Raw genomic sequence first — 15,431 nt, forward strand, 5'->3', positions numbered from 1 at the left:
TAAAGACCTTGATGTTTCATTAAGCTTTTATTTATTTATTTATTTTGAGATTTTATTTATTTATTTGACACAGAGAGAGAGAGAGAGAGACAGAGACAGAGAGCAAGAGCACAAGTAGGTAGACCAGCAGGCAGAGGGAGAGGGAGAAGCAGGCTCCCTGTTGAGCAGAGAGCCTCGTGTGGGGCTTGATCCCAGGATCCCAGGATCATGACCTCAGGTGAAGGCAGATGCTTAACTGACTGAACCACCCAGGTGCCCCTCACTGAGCTTTTAAAAAAGACCTTTGAAGCTAATATTTGCTTGTAATCACTCTTACATCTTCCTCATGCACTTAACACTAGTGTATTTTATTAATTTTGTCCTCCAATTATAATTTTTCTCTTATACAAAAATCAACAAGATAGTGAGATATTTCATTCTGAGGTATTATGAACAAGCTTTGTTTTATGTATCCATAATTTGGCCATTATTTCAATATCTGGCTTTAATAGAAGATAGCTAAATTACTGTATTTGTTTCTGCTTTCAAGCTATTTCAGTATGTAGTTTTGAGTTGTCATATGTGAGAAAATTGGGCCTCATACAGATGTATTTGTATAAGGGAATAGGATTTTAAAATAGTCTTTATAATAGTCTTTTCAATCATGGAACACTACATCAAAAACTAATGATGTAATGTATGGTAATTAACATAACAATAAAAATTTTAAAGTAAAACAATAGTCTTTTCAGGTAACTATGAATATTTATTTTTGATATTACACCAATACTTGGCAAGGCAGTTCCTTAAAGGTTAATTGTAGTGTGGAATTTAAAAGCAAATCGAATAATTTTTTATTACTTGGTTATATTAAAATACAGAAAGTATCTTTTACTTTCAAAGGATCTTTTATTCATGCAGATTTTGTAATAGCACGTATTGTTCATTTGAAAAATATTTGTTACCGCATTGTGCAGATTTTCCAAGATTTGACACATTTTATTATGTGTATCTAAAATCACATTTTTAATTTCTCTGTTGATTTTATTGGAAAGCCTGTAATTGTCAGGAAACTGTCAAGTTCACAGAGACAGATACAAGTTTTCCAAATTTACAATTTTCTCTTGAGAGGTTGAATTGCCTGATTGGCATTACACAGCATGAGTTGACTTGTCTTAAGTGACAGCCTTATTTCATGCATTTTTTAGAAAACCTCCAAATAAACAGAACTGACAAACCACAAACTTTCTATTAGACCTCCTTTGGATTAAAAATTCTGTTCCTTGAGGGTGACCTGGGTGTTCCTTCTCTAACTGTCTCTCTCTGTAAAATAAATAAAATCTTAAAAAAAAAATTCTGTTCCTTGAAAAAATAGCTGATAGTTGAGCTTGCAACTCACACAATTGTCTTTGCTTGAGAAGGCTGTTGTACCTCATAAGGGGACAATTTGCTTTATGCAAATTTCCCCATTTCTTCACACAAAAGATTAAAAAGTATGTGTATTCAAGTGTCAACATTAAATTAAATTAACAATTTTTTGTGCTTCATCATGGACATTTTTAAATGTGAGTGTGGATGGCGAAGAATTCAATAACTACTAGTCCAGTGTAATGTCACATTGAGAACTGCTGATATAAACTATGCAGAAATGCTGAATAGTCTTTCAAATTATATTTTAAATTAATCATGTACAATATTTGTTATGATGACTTTTAAATAATCAGACATTCAATAATATATAGCAGAACTTAATTTTGGAAATGCATGTATTTATTTCTACCAAGAGAACACATTTTACTAAAAAAAAAAAAAACCCAAAATGTAAAATACCATTTTATTAGTGTGGGGAAGAAATATTTTGTGACCTCTATTAACAATCAGCACATGTATAAAGAAAAGATTCTAGTTTTGTTTAAAATACATATCAGAAAATATACATATATCCACAGAAAATTCTGAACTAGATATTTTTATAAGAAGTTTCTATGAAGGATTTTACTGAAATACACACTATCTATGAGAGCAAAAGGTAACTTTTAAATTTGATCTCTTGCCTACTACAGGTAATGTAAAAATCTCATATGTTTGATCACTCTGTTATTTTGGGATCCTTCAGTACTCCCTTTTCCTTTTTGGTGGATTATTCTTAGTGAAGAGGAAGGGGGCATTTATTTTTAAAATTTGAATGACTGAAACTACTTCAAAGGAGCCTTAGATGTTTATGTGTGCTTTACTATTTTTTATTTCTTTATTTTTTAAAGTCTTTATTGAAATTCCAGTCAGTTAACATACAGTGTTATATTAGTTTTATGTGTACAACTGTGACTCAACACTTCCATACCTCACCCTGTGTTTTATTATTTTTTACAAATACTGCATTTAAACCTAGAAGGTCCAATTTTTAAAAGAATCCTGAGTTAAAATATATTGCATATAACAACGAAATTTTTAAATAACCTTTGAGGGACAAATGATTATAACTTATGTCAAAGAGAAGACATACTTAAAAGTGCTTATTTAAACTCTAAGTGAAATTCTTAAATGCTTTATTTTTCACAATTGAAAATGTATTTCAACCTTTTTGCTATTTTCTAAATCCAGTTGTCTTTTATAGAAAATCAAATGTCATAGTTTTAAAATAATTTCCTTTAAAAGTAATAACAATAGTACTTGCTTGAAGTGTTCACAAATTAGTATACTTTTACTACAAATAGAAATATTAGGGGCGCCTGGGTGGCTCAGTTTTTAAGCGTCTGCCTTCAGCTCAGGTCATGGTCCCAGGGTCCTGGGATCAAGCCCCGCATCCCGCTCCCTGCTCTGCGGGGAGCCTGCTTCTCCCTCTCCCACTCCCCCTGCTTGTGTTCCCTCTCTCGCTGTGTCTCTCTCTGTCAAATAAATAAAATCTTAAAAAAAAGAAATATAATAACTTCATTTACTTAAGATTTACGGTTAAGTGTACACAATTTTGTTAATATTAAAAAAAAGAAGAAGAAAGATAGCAGGAGGGGAAAAATGAAGGGGGGGAAATCGGAGGGGGAGATGAACCATGAGAGACTATGGACTCTGAGAAACAAACTGAGTGTTCTAGAGGGGAAGGGGTTGGGGGCATGAGTTAGCCCGGTGATGGGTATTAAAGAGGGCACATTCTGCATGGAGCCTGGGTGTTATACACAAACAATGAATCATGGAACACTACATCAAAAACTAATGATGTAATGTATGGTGATTAACATAACATAATAATAAAAAATAAAATAAAATGTAGACTAGCAGAAGATATCTGCATTTTCTTTTTTTTTTTAAGATTATTTATTTATTTATTTGACACAGAGAGAGAGAGATAGAGAGCACAAGCAGGGGGAGCAGCAGAGGGAGAGAGAGAAGCAGGCTCTCTGCTGAGCAGGGAGCCCTACGCAGGGCTCAATCGCAGGACCTCGAGATCATGACCTGAGCCGAAGTCAGACACTTAACCGACTGAGACATCCAGGTGCCCCGATATTTGCATTTTCTTAAAATTAGAATTGACCACTGTAATATCTTCCAGATTACTATATAAAGCTTGTGATTTAAAAAATTTCATGGACAGTACTTAAACTATAACAGTTTCAATTTTCTCCCAGATGGACAACAACTTGCATCAACAGCTGCTCCTATCTTTGCCTAAGGGCCAACAAAGACCTGGTTTTCAAAAGAGAGAAAAATTAGCAAAGGGCAATGAATTGATGATCCAGTCATTCGAATTTGACAGTTACTCACTTGCTTGTTTAAACGAGCAAGTTTAGACTCATGTTTTGTCATTTAAGATTTCGTTTTTGCTTCAAAAGCATTGATCTCATAGAAATTTAATATTGCAACTTATTAGGTAATCAGAAAACTATGTACTGGAAATTTTTACATATGAATTATGAGTTAGCTCGGCCTTTAAGATGGTCAAGCGTGTACACACAGGGTAGAGACAGCTTTAAGATGCTGCATCTTCTTTCTGGTGTGTATCTTTCCCAAATACACTAATATTAACTTGACATAATATCAAACTTTTAGAGCTTTGGCCTGGACCACCGTGATGGCTAGAGAATGAGATGTGGAAAATAAGAATGAAGTCAGGGAAGACCAACTGGCAGGATTGAAAAAGGGGTTTTGAAATCTGAAAATAAAGTAGAAACCTTTAGATTTCAGTCCAACACCCTCCCAAGTGAGCTATTTCACAGTAACTCACTAAAAGCATACACATTTTTCCCCTGCCCATTCTCCACTGAGGAAGCCAGTGTTTAAGGCAGTAGCTATTCCTTTCCTCTGGCTTATGCTCCAAAAATAGATGAGAATTTATCAAAATACAGGGATATAGAGTCAGAACAGAGCTTCGGTTCCTGCATGTGCAAAATGGAAATGTTCCAAATGAGTCTATAGTGTTTGAAGTCAGAAAATTGTTTACTGTTGTGGGAGGGGTGGTCAGAAGGTTTAAGTGGTTTCTCTCCAATGGGCGCACCAACTCCATTTTTAAAATGGCTCCACTCATGTCAATTTTTCACACACTCTAGATTAAATTTAAGTTTAAAATTAAAGAATTGAAAAGTCAAGTGTGACATCATTATCCAGATACAACCTCCTTTTAGAATGTGAATCTTGGTTACCTGTAGACATATACAGAGACACAGAGATATAACAGGGAAGGGGATAATATAAGTGAAATAAGATTTAGGGACCAAAGTTTTGATTGAGAGGAAAACTGTGCATGAGGGAAATGCTTTTGTGAATTGTGACTGTGAGTTCTATATGCTTGGTTACTTTCAGTAGCGCCTTTCAGAACGCCTCAGGGCACCTGGGAACCTGGGCTGCTCCAGTGGAGTCTGCCGTGTTGGTGGTTTCCTCAGAAAAGTCACCCTTCAGCATAGAAAAAGGTGGAAAGGAGACTGAATGAGCAGTAGAGCAAAAGAGTTTGGTCCACAGTAGAGGCCATATAGAGAATATAGATGAGTTTTTTTTTGTTTTTTTTTAAGGGAAATCACAAAGAATAGAAGTGCTTTTGCTTTGGGGCCATACAAAAGTGGCCCCTATTACTGCAGCATGTGTGGCTGGTTCTAAGTGGTGCTGTCGGCAGGGCGGGGCTCCTGAATCTTTCTTTTCAAAATGCTGGCATCTGAGTCCTTCCTCGTGGTCCCCATAATATCCAGAAACAAAGATTAATTGCCATGGAAGCCATGGTGAAACTACATATTTAGATAGACAAATATATCATTTGATAGATAAATAGACTGGTAATGGATATTTGTAATTAGATATTTAGGACTGGAGCCAAACGGATTGTGAACAAAGGCTCTGGTCTTGTATTTGCCAACACTTTATTTTTAGGGGGGGTTTAAATTCTTCCTAGGCTCACTAGTTTTTTGTTTTTTTTCGTTTTTTTTTGGGGAGAGAGGAGGAGGAACAACGTTACATGTGAGAAACTTCTGGTAATAAAAGAAGGACTTGATAATAGGTCTGATTTGTTCATGGGATATGAAGCAGCCAGCACTTGGCAGGAACCTGGCTGGAATAGGACAAGACGGGTTCCCAGAGGCCAGTGTAACAACCTACAGTTAAGGCCATCTACACATGGAGAGAACCTGTTATAATAAAAGAAGAGCTGAAACACGTGTGTTGTGTGAGGATGTGGCTCAATAGCATCCAGACTTAGGAAATGAGTTCAGAAAGTAGGCATGGTCAGAAAGTTCAGTGAGTCCAGTGAGGTTGGGTATAAAGACTGTCATGGTAGGCACAGGTGCAATTGTATTTGCCACCAGGATAGCAGGAGTTGCAGCTCAAAGGAATCATTTCAGGCTCTATAACATAGCATTAAAAAATTGTTTTCAAAGATCAGATTTATATAAAGGACAAAATTACAAGGTTAGGTCTTGATCTCCTAGAAGAAAAGGGTTTCCCTGAGTGCATAAAGAGTGAATTCCTGAAATGAAGGTCAGCTTTCCATTGCCATTTTGCACCCTGAGCTAAGCTACATATGGGTGGTAATAGGAGGTGGAGGGGAACAGGATGTGCATGCTGCATGGAGTGGCAGAAAATAGGAGGACACAAGGGTAATTTAACCTACTTTGGCTGCTGTACCCCCTGCACTCATGAAAGCATTAAATGGGAGGACCAACTCATTTAAACCAGTTATTTTGGGAGTAAAAAGAGATGCTGTTAATAATTAGGTTGGACAATGGGTGTAAATTGGGATGTATGGGCACACTATCATTAAGGCAGTTTTTGCATGCATCAGCTGGAATGCTCATGACATGGGAGAGCACAGTGAATCCATTTATTCAAGACTTGAATTCTTTGTCATTTGGACATTTTGGCACTGCCAGAGCTGTGAGAGATTACTACTTCCCTGGTATTTATCACTTACTGAATTGTCTTCCTCATTACCTCTCCACAGGTCTCCTCTTGAACAAGATTGTGAATATCTTATGAGAGGAGACTATGCTCAGACTTCTGTATACGACATAGAAATCTATACATTAAAGGTAAAACTAAGAGAAAATTAGAAAGGGGGAAGAAGAGATGACTTAATTTTAAAAATTCGAGTTAAATCTCAAATCCTCCTTCTTTTACTCTTTCTATCCTGTGGTAAGTAAAAAGGAAATACGGCATAAAAATAAAATATCAAAACTACAGAAAAAAAATACCAGCTTAAGTCACATAGTTTGCTAATTATTATTTTTCTTTTAAATCTCTAAATTGTCTGTTTACAAAATTATTTTGTCAATATTTGGGCACCGATTACAAAAATTAAAGTTTTAATTTCATCTGTATTGTCATCAATTTAAAAGAAAAATGAGAAATAATAAACTATGAAGAGTTAAAATAAAATATGCAAGAATGAATTTTTCATAAATATTTCAATCACACATTGCAAGCCTTTATTTTTTTCCCAAACATAGCAAAGAAATATATGCCAAAATACAGGAGTGAAACTTACCAGATGTCCAACAGCCTCAAGCCACACAGATATTGGTCAAAACTTGAAAATTCACAGATGTAAGACAGTCTGTTATTCTGCTTTGAGCACTGTTTTCATTCCAGTAAAGCCACCGAAGTGTATGACATCAAATAAATATATTTATGCTTTACTTTTATAATTTTGATTAAATGAAGACTTCCAATTTATAGTACATAAGCATCATTTCACTGATTCGATTTATGCCATTTTATCCATAGTTATATGTATGCAATAAAATATTTCATAAGTTAAAAACATTTAAATGTAGATATTCCCAGCTAAATAAAGTTTATTAGTGCATTTTTAAAACCAACTTTGTTTTAAATAATATATTTTATAAAAATACAACAAAAATGAGCTTTTAAAGTAGAATTTATTAGTTCTCATTCAATTAACATGCATTGAGTACCTACAATGCAACAAAACTGTGCTAGACACTGTACCAGGAAAACAGAATCTTGGTTTCTTCTTTCACAGAGATTACTTTCTGCTAGGAAAGGTGTTGCATGGATCCCTTGTTTCTTAATTAAGTAGATTAATAATGTATTCTGCCTGGAGTATTAATGCTTTAACAAAAACATATAAAGGGCAGAAATGAAGAATAATGATGATGAGAGAGGCAAAGCCTATTTTAGATAGGCTGATGAGGGAAGTCCTTTTACTGAAGAGATGTCATTTGTACCAAACCCAAGAAAAGAGGGGCTAGTCTAGTGAAGACTGGGGAGGGGAGCATTACAGGCAGAGAAAATACCACGTACAAAGGCCCCAAGGAAGGAAAGTACTTCTTGTGCATGAAGAACTTAAAACCATTTTCTGTGTTTGGAGCAGAGTAATAAAGAGGCAGATTGGGCAGATAGTCAAGGACCATGGCAAAGAGTTGAGAGTTTATTCTAGGAGCAATGAGAAGCCATTGAAATGCTGTAAGAAGCAGAGTGTGTAACTAAAAATGCATTTTTAGGAGACTTACTATTTTGCAAGGGGGTGGGGGGAATACATGACTGAAGAAGAGGAAACCAGTTAATTTGATTAGGAGACTATTACATAATGGAGGTGAGAGATGACCTTAGCTAAGACTAAGGTGTTAGCAGTAGAAATGAAGAAATAAAAGGTGAAAGTTATGTTGCTGAATTTAGGAGATGGATTTGATAAAGGCTATTAAATGATAGGACGTGAGGATGGTCATGGGTCAAGCTTGAGTAACGAAGTGGATTGTGTTTACTAAGTTAGGGAAGGTTAAGTTGGAGAATTGAGAGTAGATTTGGGAGAAAGGAAAGTTGAAGTGGGAAATAAGAGGTACTTTTGGGACAAGATAATTTTTAGAAATCCGTGAGGCATCTGCTTGGAAATGTCAATGCAAAGTTGGATGTATGGGCTTGGGCTCAGAAGAGTATTCTGTTCTAGATCTATGCTTGTAGGAATCATTGTGCTAAGACAATATTTAAATCCATAGAAATCGATGGTATCACTTAGGAAAGAAATCTAATAAGAGAAGAAAAACAAAAAATTGTAATACCTACTGTATTCATGAATCTCTCTTACTTTCTGTAATTATTTGATCAATTATGCTCTAAACTAATCCTTTTAGTTGTGCTGTAGATCCCATCTCCTCTCACCTACTCTGTGACATCACTCCAGCGATTATCCCCTCACCTCTTGGATCATCAACTGAACAATTCTCATATGACACAAATGGTAACTTATCCATATTCAGAAGAAAAAGAAATAAAACTTTGACTCACATCCCTTTCCTATGAAGTGTTGTCTATACTTTTTTCCCCTTGTATTATCTTGAATGTGTTCCAAAGTTTTTTATTTGTTTGTTTTCGTTCTCAAGGACATTTTTGCCAAGGTAACCAATAATTTCCACATTGCTAAGTTAAATGGTGAGTTTTGATTCTCATCTAAGTCATCAACAACACTTGGCACAGTTGACAAATCACTATATTATTCTTGAAAGAGTTCATTCACTTCGTATATCCCCTGCTTCACCAGCTGCTGATTCTCAAACTCCTTTTCTGTTTCCTCTTCATATTCCCAAGTTCTCAACCATGGCTTACTCAAGACACCTCTTCTCTTTCATGCTACACTTAGAACCTCAGTGATCTAATCATGCTTTATAGTCTTAAATACTACCTGTATCCTAATGACTCCCATGTTTATATGTTCATCTTCTAAAAGCAAGATAAATACAATTACTTAGACAACATTTTCAGGTGGCTATCCCCTAGGCCTTTCAAACGTATAAAATGTATAACTAAACTCAAGACCTTACTCTTTTAATCTTCTTTTTCCACCCAACCAAACCCTGTCATTCCATCCTTATAATTGACAAGCCCAAAAATAAAAACAAAAACAAAATCTTGGATTGATGTTTGATTTGTCTGTTGGCTTCCTATTGCTGCTGCTACAAAAAATAACCACAACCTCAGTGGCTTAAAATGGTACATTTTTACAGGTAAGAGGCCAAAAATGGGTTTCATAAGGCTAATGTTAATGTGTCAACAGGTTACTGACCCTCCAGTTTCCTTCTGGAGGTTCTAAGGGAGAATTGATTCTCTTGTTTTTTTGAGTTTCTAAAGGCTGCCCATATTCTTTGGACTGTCATCAAAGCCAACAATGACATGAGTCTGACCATCTTCAAAGCCAACAATGACATCTGTCGGACCTCTCTTTCCATTATCATACTTCTCTCTCTGATTCTCCTGCCTCCCTCTTTCACTTATAAGTACCCTTTGGGTTACATTGGTCCTAGCTGGGTAATCCGGGATATATTGCCATTTCAAGATTCTTAAATTAATGACATTTGCAAAGTCACTTTTGACATGTAAACTAACATTTCCACAAATTCCTGGGATTAGGATTTGGGCATTCTTGTAATTTTTCCACATTTTTCTGCCTGCCACAATATAGTAAGCCATGTCATAGGGTAAGAGATAGACACAAGGTATTTCAAAATAATGCCACCTCTAACTGCTGGCTACATGCACCAGTGGAGTCCCTGATACATGGTAGGGGGCTAAATCAAATATTAATATTCATTTCAGAGAACTTTTTTACAGTGATCGAATGGTATACATTTTTCAAATAAAATAAACCTAGACATTTCAATTATTTCATATAGCAAGAATAAAATAAGTAATGGTATAATTACAACTAGAAGGCTCTTTGGGAAAGAAATATAGTTTAAATCTTCCATTGTAATGAATGAGAAGCAAAGATTCAGAAAAATAAGTGGCCTGTCCATGATTGCACAAGTGATCAATGACACAGTTGAGACAAGAACCAAGGCTCATTTCTATGTTTAATGTCTGAGATGTCCTTAAATCTAGTTAAACTCAGTAGCTTCCAAAGAATAAAAGGAAAATATACCCACACCCTCTGTTCCTAACAGTTTCCTTTCATTTATCTCTATATTATTGTAAATTTTACTATAAGATTATCTTACATCTATATTTTCTTAAAAAGGAGATAAGAATTTTCAAGGTATTTACATGAACTTCATTATTTAATGTAACGTGATAATGGGAATAATTATACTTAAACAGTTTCTCACACTTTGAAGGAATTAAATGTTTACTCAATGTCAGAAGCTTTCCATTTAAGAATTTTATTTCAAATAATTATTTGGAAAGAGACAATTAATGGTTTTATTTGTGAATTGTTATTGTGCAACTATTATAATTTAAATGGATTCTGGCCTCCTATTCTTACATAAGGCAGAGCCCAGAGATAAACAATTTGAAGTATAAAAAATTGACTTGTGACATATTAAATGGCAAGAACCTTTTAAGTTCTATTTCATTTATGTTTATGATCTCTGAATAGGCTTGAAGTTCTGCTTTTATTTCTGATAAACCTACCAATTTAAATTGACAAAGACAAAGTAATTGTATAATCTAGGTTGTTGTGGTTATTGGATTAGTTCCTCCTCTATGTGAAAGCATGACTCTAAAGAACTCTGCGATGGCCAAAACAGGGCAGAGGAAGACAACCAGTTATTCTGTCACTTCATAATGGCAGCTTTTTATTCTCTGACCCAAGGTCAATTGCATTGTCTTTGTTGAAAGATAGAGAACTATCGCTAAGAAAGATTTTACTGGGCAGCAATTCTGAATCTATTTCCTCTGATGAAATGTCAATAGCTTTCTAGGACAAAATGTAGTTTTTTCTAGAAACAAAGGTGAAATTGGTTTGAAAATGTACTCCACAAATCAATCCTCTTCAATATAAAACATTTGAGAGAGAAAAATTAACAAGTAATCCAATATGCTGTTATGTTTCCATCTTTTTATTTTAATTCATCAAACATATTACATTTTCTCCAAAAAACTAATTTAGGGAAGCATTGATGTTCTTCTAATGGTTTTAGAGTCATAAAACTTGTAATAAAAAGTCAGCTGCTGTGAACCTGGAAATCCTTGAAAACTAACAAGAGGTAAAATCCTCTGAAAGGACAGACAGATAGAACAATACATACTACATGGCATTACAAAAAAGAAACCAGAATATTAATAAAACTTATTGATATATGTACTCAAAATAATATATCTATAGAGGTGATATTTTAGAATTATGGTAAAAATCATATTTATCACTTACGGGAATATTAAATTCCACCTTCCAAAATTGTTATCAACATCATTAAATTTTACAAAAGCTTCTTTTGTTCATTTTTTTGAAACGCAGTTCTTTTTTCTCAAAATAGTAAAGACACAATCCAACCAAAACAGAAGATATAAATCTTGATTTTCCTTAATTGTCCTTAAATTTCCTTATATGTTAAATTCCTTATATATCTTTTCATAAGTAGTGTTTGTAGGTAGTCAATTTCCTGAAAATTGCAGTGCAACTAGTCACATAGTATAAGGAATCCTGGTGTAAAATAGTTAATTTTCTAAATGCATAGTTTTACTTATATCCATATGTGAAATGGACTTCTAATAGAAAAATTGTCAAGAACAGAAGGAAGGGAGGCAGGTGAAGGCAGAAAAAAAGAAAAAAGCTCACAGATAACCCTAGATTATTTCTGTGCAGGAGGGCAGGTTGCAGGCACCAGAAATAACTCAGATGACCTAGCTCCCTTGACTGGCACGGTGGTAATGCTACTCTGGAGATGGGCAAGTGGACACATAGGACACACAGAGCACACTACCACTCTGATGATGCTCCTGAAATAGCAAGAGGGTTTTGGAGAGTCATTTCAAGTTCCCATAGCTGGTTACCATGATTATGGACTTCCTGGGCTCCAAGGATCCCCTCTGAAGGCTCAACTACGTAACATACTGCCTTGCACAAGCTGTTCTATGAAAATATTCAGATGTGGGAGAGCTTCTGGTATACCACAGACTGATGGGGTAAAGGACTGGATCCATGCAAAAAACCCCTTGGACTGGGGCAGGAAGAGCCTGAGTGTTTGTTCAACTTGCAGCGCCACTTGGATTTCCAGTAATGTCAGCACAGACATAGATCACATGGAGGACATTCTGCTCAATACTTTGGTTAGAAGAGAAAGAACTATATCCATACACAGAAGATATTCAACCCTTCCTGGAAGGAATAATCATCAAGGCTACCACTAGAGAGAATGACAGCATCCTTGTGTGCTTACCAAAAGTGGGAAGGGCCAATTAAGGACTGACCCACCATTTCTGCTTCCACATAACTCAAATTACTTCAGGTTTACAGAACAGACTCCAGTGATGTCCAACCCAATAATCCCTCATCCACACATGCCTCAATGTCTTTAATTTTCCTCTCCCAACCTTCCTGTCAGACACAACTGGGTTCCACTCTGCAACATATTGGTATGGCTTCACATTATCTTTGAGAAGCTTTATTTCTAGACATCCATTCAAAGAATGAGAACCACATTGACCTCTTGTTGAAGCCCATCATGAACCTTATTTGGCTGATTCCAATAACTCCAACTCCAAGTGCCTGAAAATACCCATGTTCACCCTATAGTAAATAACCGAGTGTTACACTTTCACACCAGGCATTTGAAAAACTATCCCCCATCTCACCATGTAGTTTTTATATATTTCTTTCGTCTTTGTCTGTGGAGTGACCGTCAAGGGGATATCTCTGCCAGAGAAGCTGCAGTGGTATGGTATATCCTCAGAAAGACCTCTGGCACAATCAGAGATAATGTCTAAGACTAAAAAGTTAGAGATTAGCAATCTAATTCTCATAACTGTTGTTGAATATGAGTTCTGCCACAGCCTGTAATGACTACTTTTTGTTATCCTGAGTAGAAATTGTCACCTCTATCTTTATCCAATTTATGCAGGTTGAGGAAGAGACACAGTCCTTAATAAAAATGAAAAAAAAAAAAGGTAAGAAGAGCTCAGTAACTATAATTATTCCTATGGCAAAATGTGCTAATTTTCATCTTTCAGAGAGACTGCTTGTCTTACCTCTGGCAGTACCCATATATCTCAACTCATCTGATCCAAGGGAATAAAAAACAGTGATGTAAAAATTGATGCCCATCTTATATGATGAAAAACCCATCTATAAAAGTAGGAGAATACTATATCACGCTATTCTTTGGTATTTCAGTGGCTCTTGTAATTATTATTCCTAGTAATCCACTAACAATTATTTTCTCTCTGTTCCCATTATATTAGGCTTGACTGGGTTAGTGGTCCCTGTTCCAGGAAACAGAAAAATGATTCTCTTGACCCAGAAGTTGAAATCACCATATGTCTTCTTCAGGATTCTTAAGCCATTGAATCAACAAGCAAAGAAGGGAATTACTGTGCTTGCTGGGGAGATTGATCCTGACTGCCAAGGAGAAATTAGTTGGCTACTATATAGTGGAAGAAAGAATCACTATGTCCAAAAAGTATGATATCCTCTATGGTGCCACTTATATACTAGCCTAAAATTAAAAGTTTATTAAAAAATTGAATATGACCTATAAGGCACCGTTGAACTTAGTGATATCTTTGATCATATTGTGCAAATACTTGGTTAATATTATATTCCAGATTTTCATCCCCACCATCAAAAAGAAGTTTAGATTTCATATATTGTATTATTTGTTTCAGAGGTACAGATCTGTGATTCAACATTCTTGCACAATTCACAGCACTCACCAAAGCACATACCCTCCCCAATGTCTATACAGTATATGTTAAAAAAAAGAAGATAGCAGGAGAGGAAGAATGAAGGGGGGGAAATCGGAGGGGGGAGACGAACCATGAGAGAAAATGGACTCTGAAAAACAGACTGAGGGTTCTAGAGGGGAGGGGGTGGGGGGATGGGTTAGCCTGGTGATGGGTATTAAAGAGGGCACGTTCTGCATGGAGCACTGGGTGCTATGCACAAACAATGAATCATGGAACACTACATCAAAAACTAATGATGTAAAAAAAAACTAATGATGTAATATATAATGATTAACATAACAATAAAAATATGCACATAAAAAAGAAGTTTAGATTTCAAAAATGTCAGTACTATATTTACAATCTGACAATGACTATTCTTATTTGTCACATGAGAGGTTTCAAGGCTATTGGGACTTTGATAGTTTATTTGAGATTATAGCTGATCAAGACATGCTGTAGAATAACTTGAATTTATTATTGATAATATTTTAATGGTAGTGTAACACTAACCTTCTTGATGTCTAGATACCAAAATGAGGATAGCACAATTTATATTATATCATATCACATAAAGAAAGAATCCTGAAAGAACTGATAAAACCTTCTACTTCAATGTCATTAAAAGCTATATATTTGTGATTTATAAAATAATGGGATAAGAATCAGCTGAAAAAGATCAGAGGATATTGGTAATAGTTTCATATACATCTAAAAATAAACTAAAAGAGGCAGAAATGAGCTACCCTTTTTATACTCAAGGACATAATCACAGAACTAGCTTTTACTTTCATCCTGGTAAAATATCTATACATAAGCTGATGAGTAATGATGACAAGTGTTCCATCCATTCCTAGGACCCTGGTAACTCAGTTCATTAAATGTATTCAACTAATGAAGCTCAGGTCGTAAGATCAATTCCCCTGTGGTCTTTATATTTTCCTAACTGCCATCACGCAAAATCATTTAGAGAATTCAGGCTGGAAATATATATGCATTCAGTCTAGTTAGGCATCTTAATTAGGTCAGTCCCCTGCCATCAGAAAGAAGCATCTCTTTGAAAATATTTTGCACAAAAGCTTTTTAAAAACAATTTGTTTCATTATATACCATTTAAACAACTACTTTCTCCTAATTTATATTTTAATATGCTAATCTGAATACCAAATTATTCCATTAATAAGAATGATAGGGTCACAGGAATTTGTAATTGAAGCAACAAATTCATCCCATTTTCTTTTTTGCCTTTTGGTTAATTTTCCATTTGTCCTTCAAATGGTGAAAATAAAGTAGCCAAAATGATATGTAGGAGCTGAATTATGCAGCTATTTTTCTCAATCATTAATATTTCTACCAGTGTT

This window comes from Eumetopias jubatus, unplaced genomic scaffold (assembly GCF_037043125.1).
Source record: "Eumetopias jubatus isolate StellerSeaLion01/CBP00866 unplaced genomic scaffold, mEumJub1_p1.0 scaffold_5, whole genome shotgun sequence".
Lineage (NCBI taxonomy): Eukaryota > Metazoa > Chordata > Mammalia > Carnivora > Otariidae > Eumetopias > Eumetopias jubatus.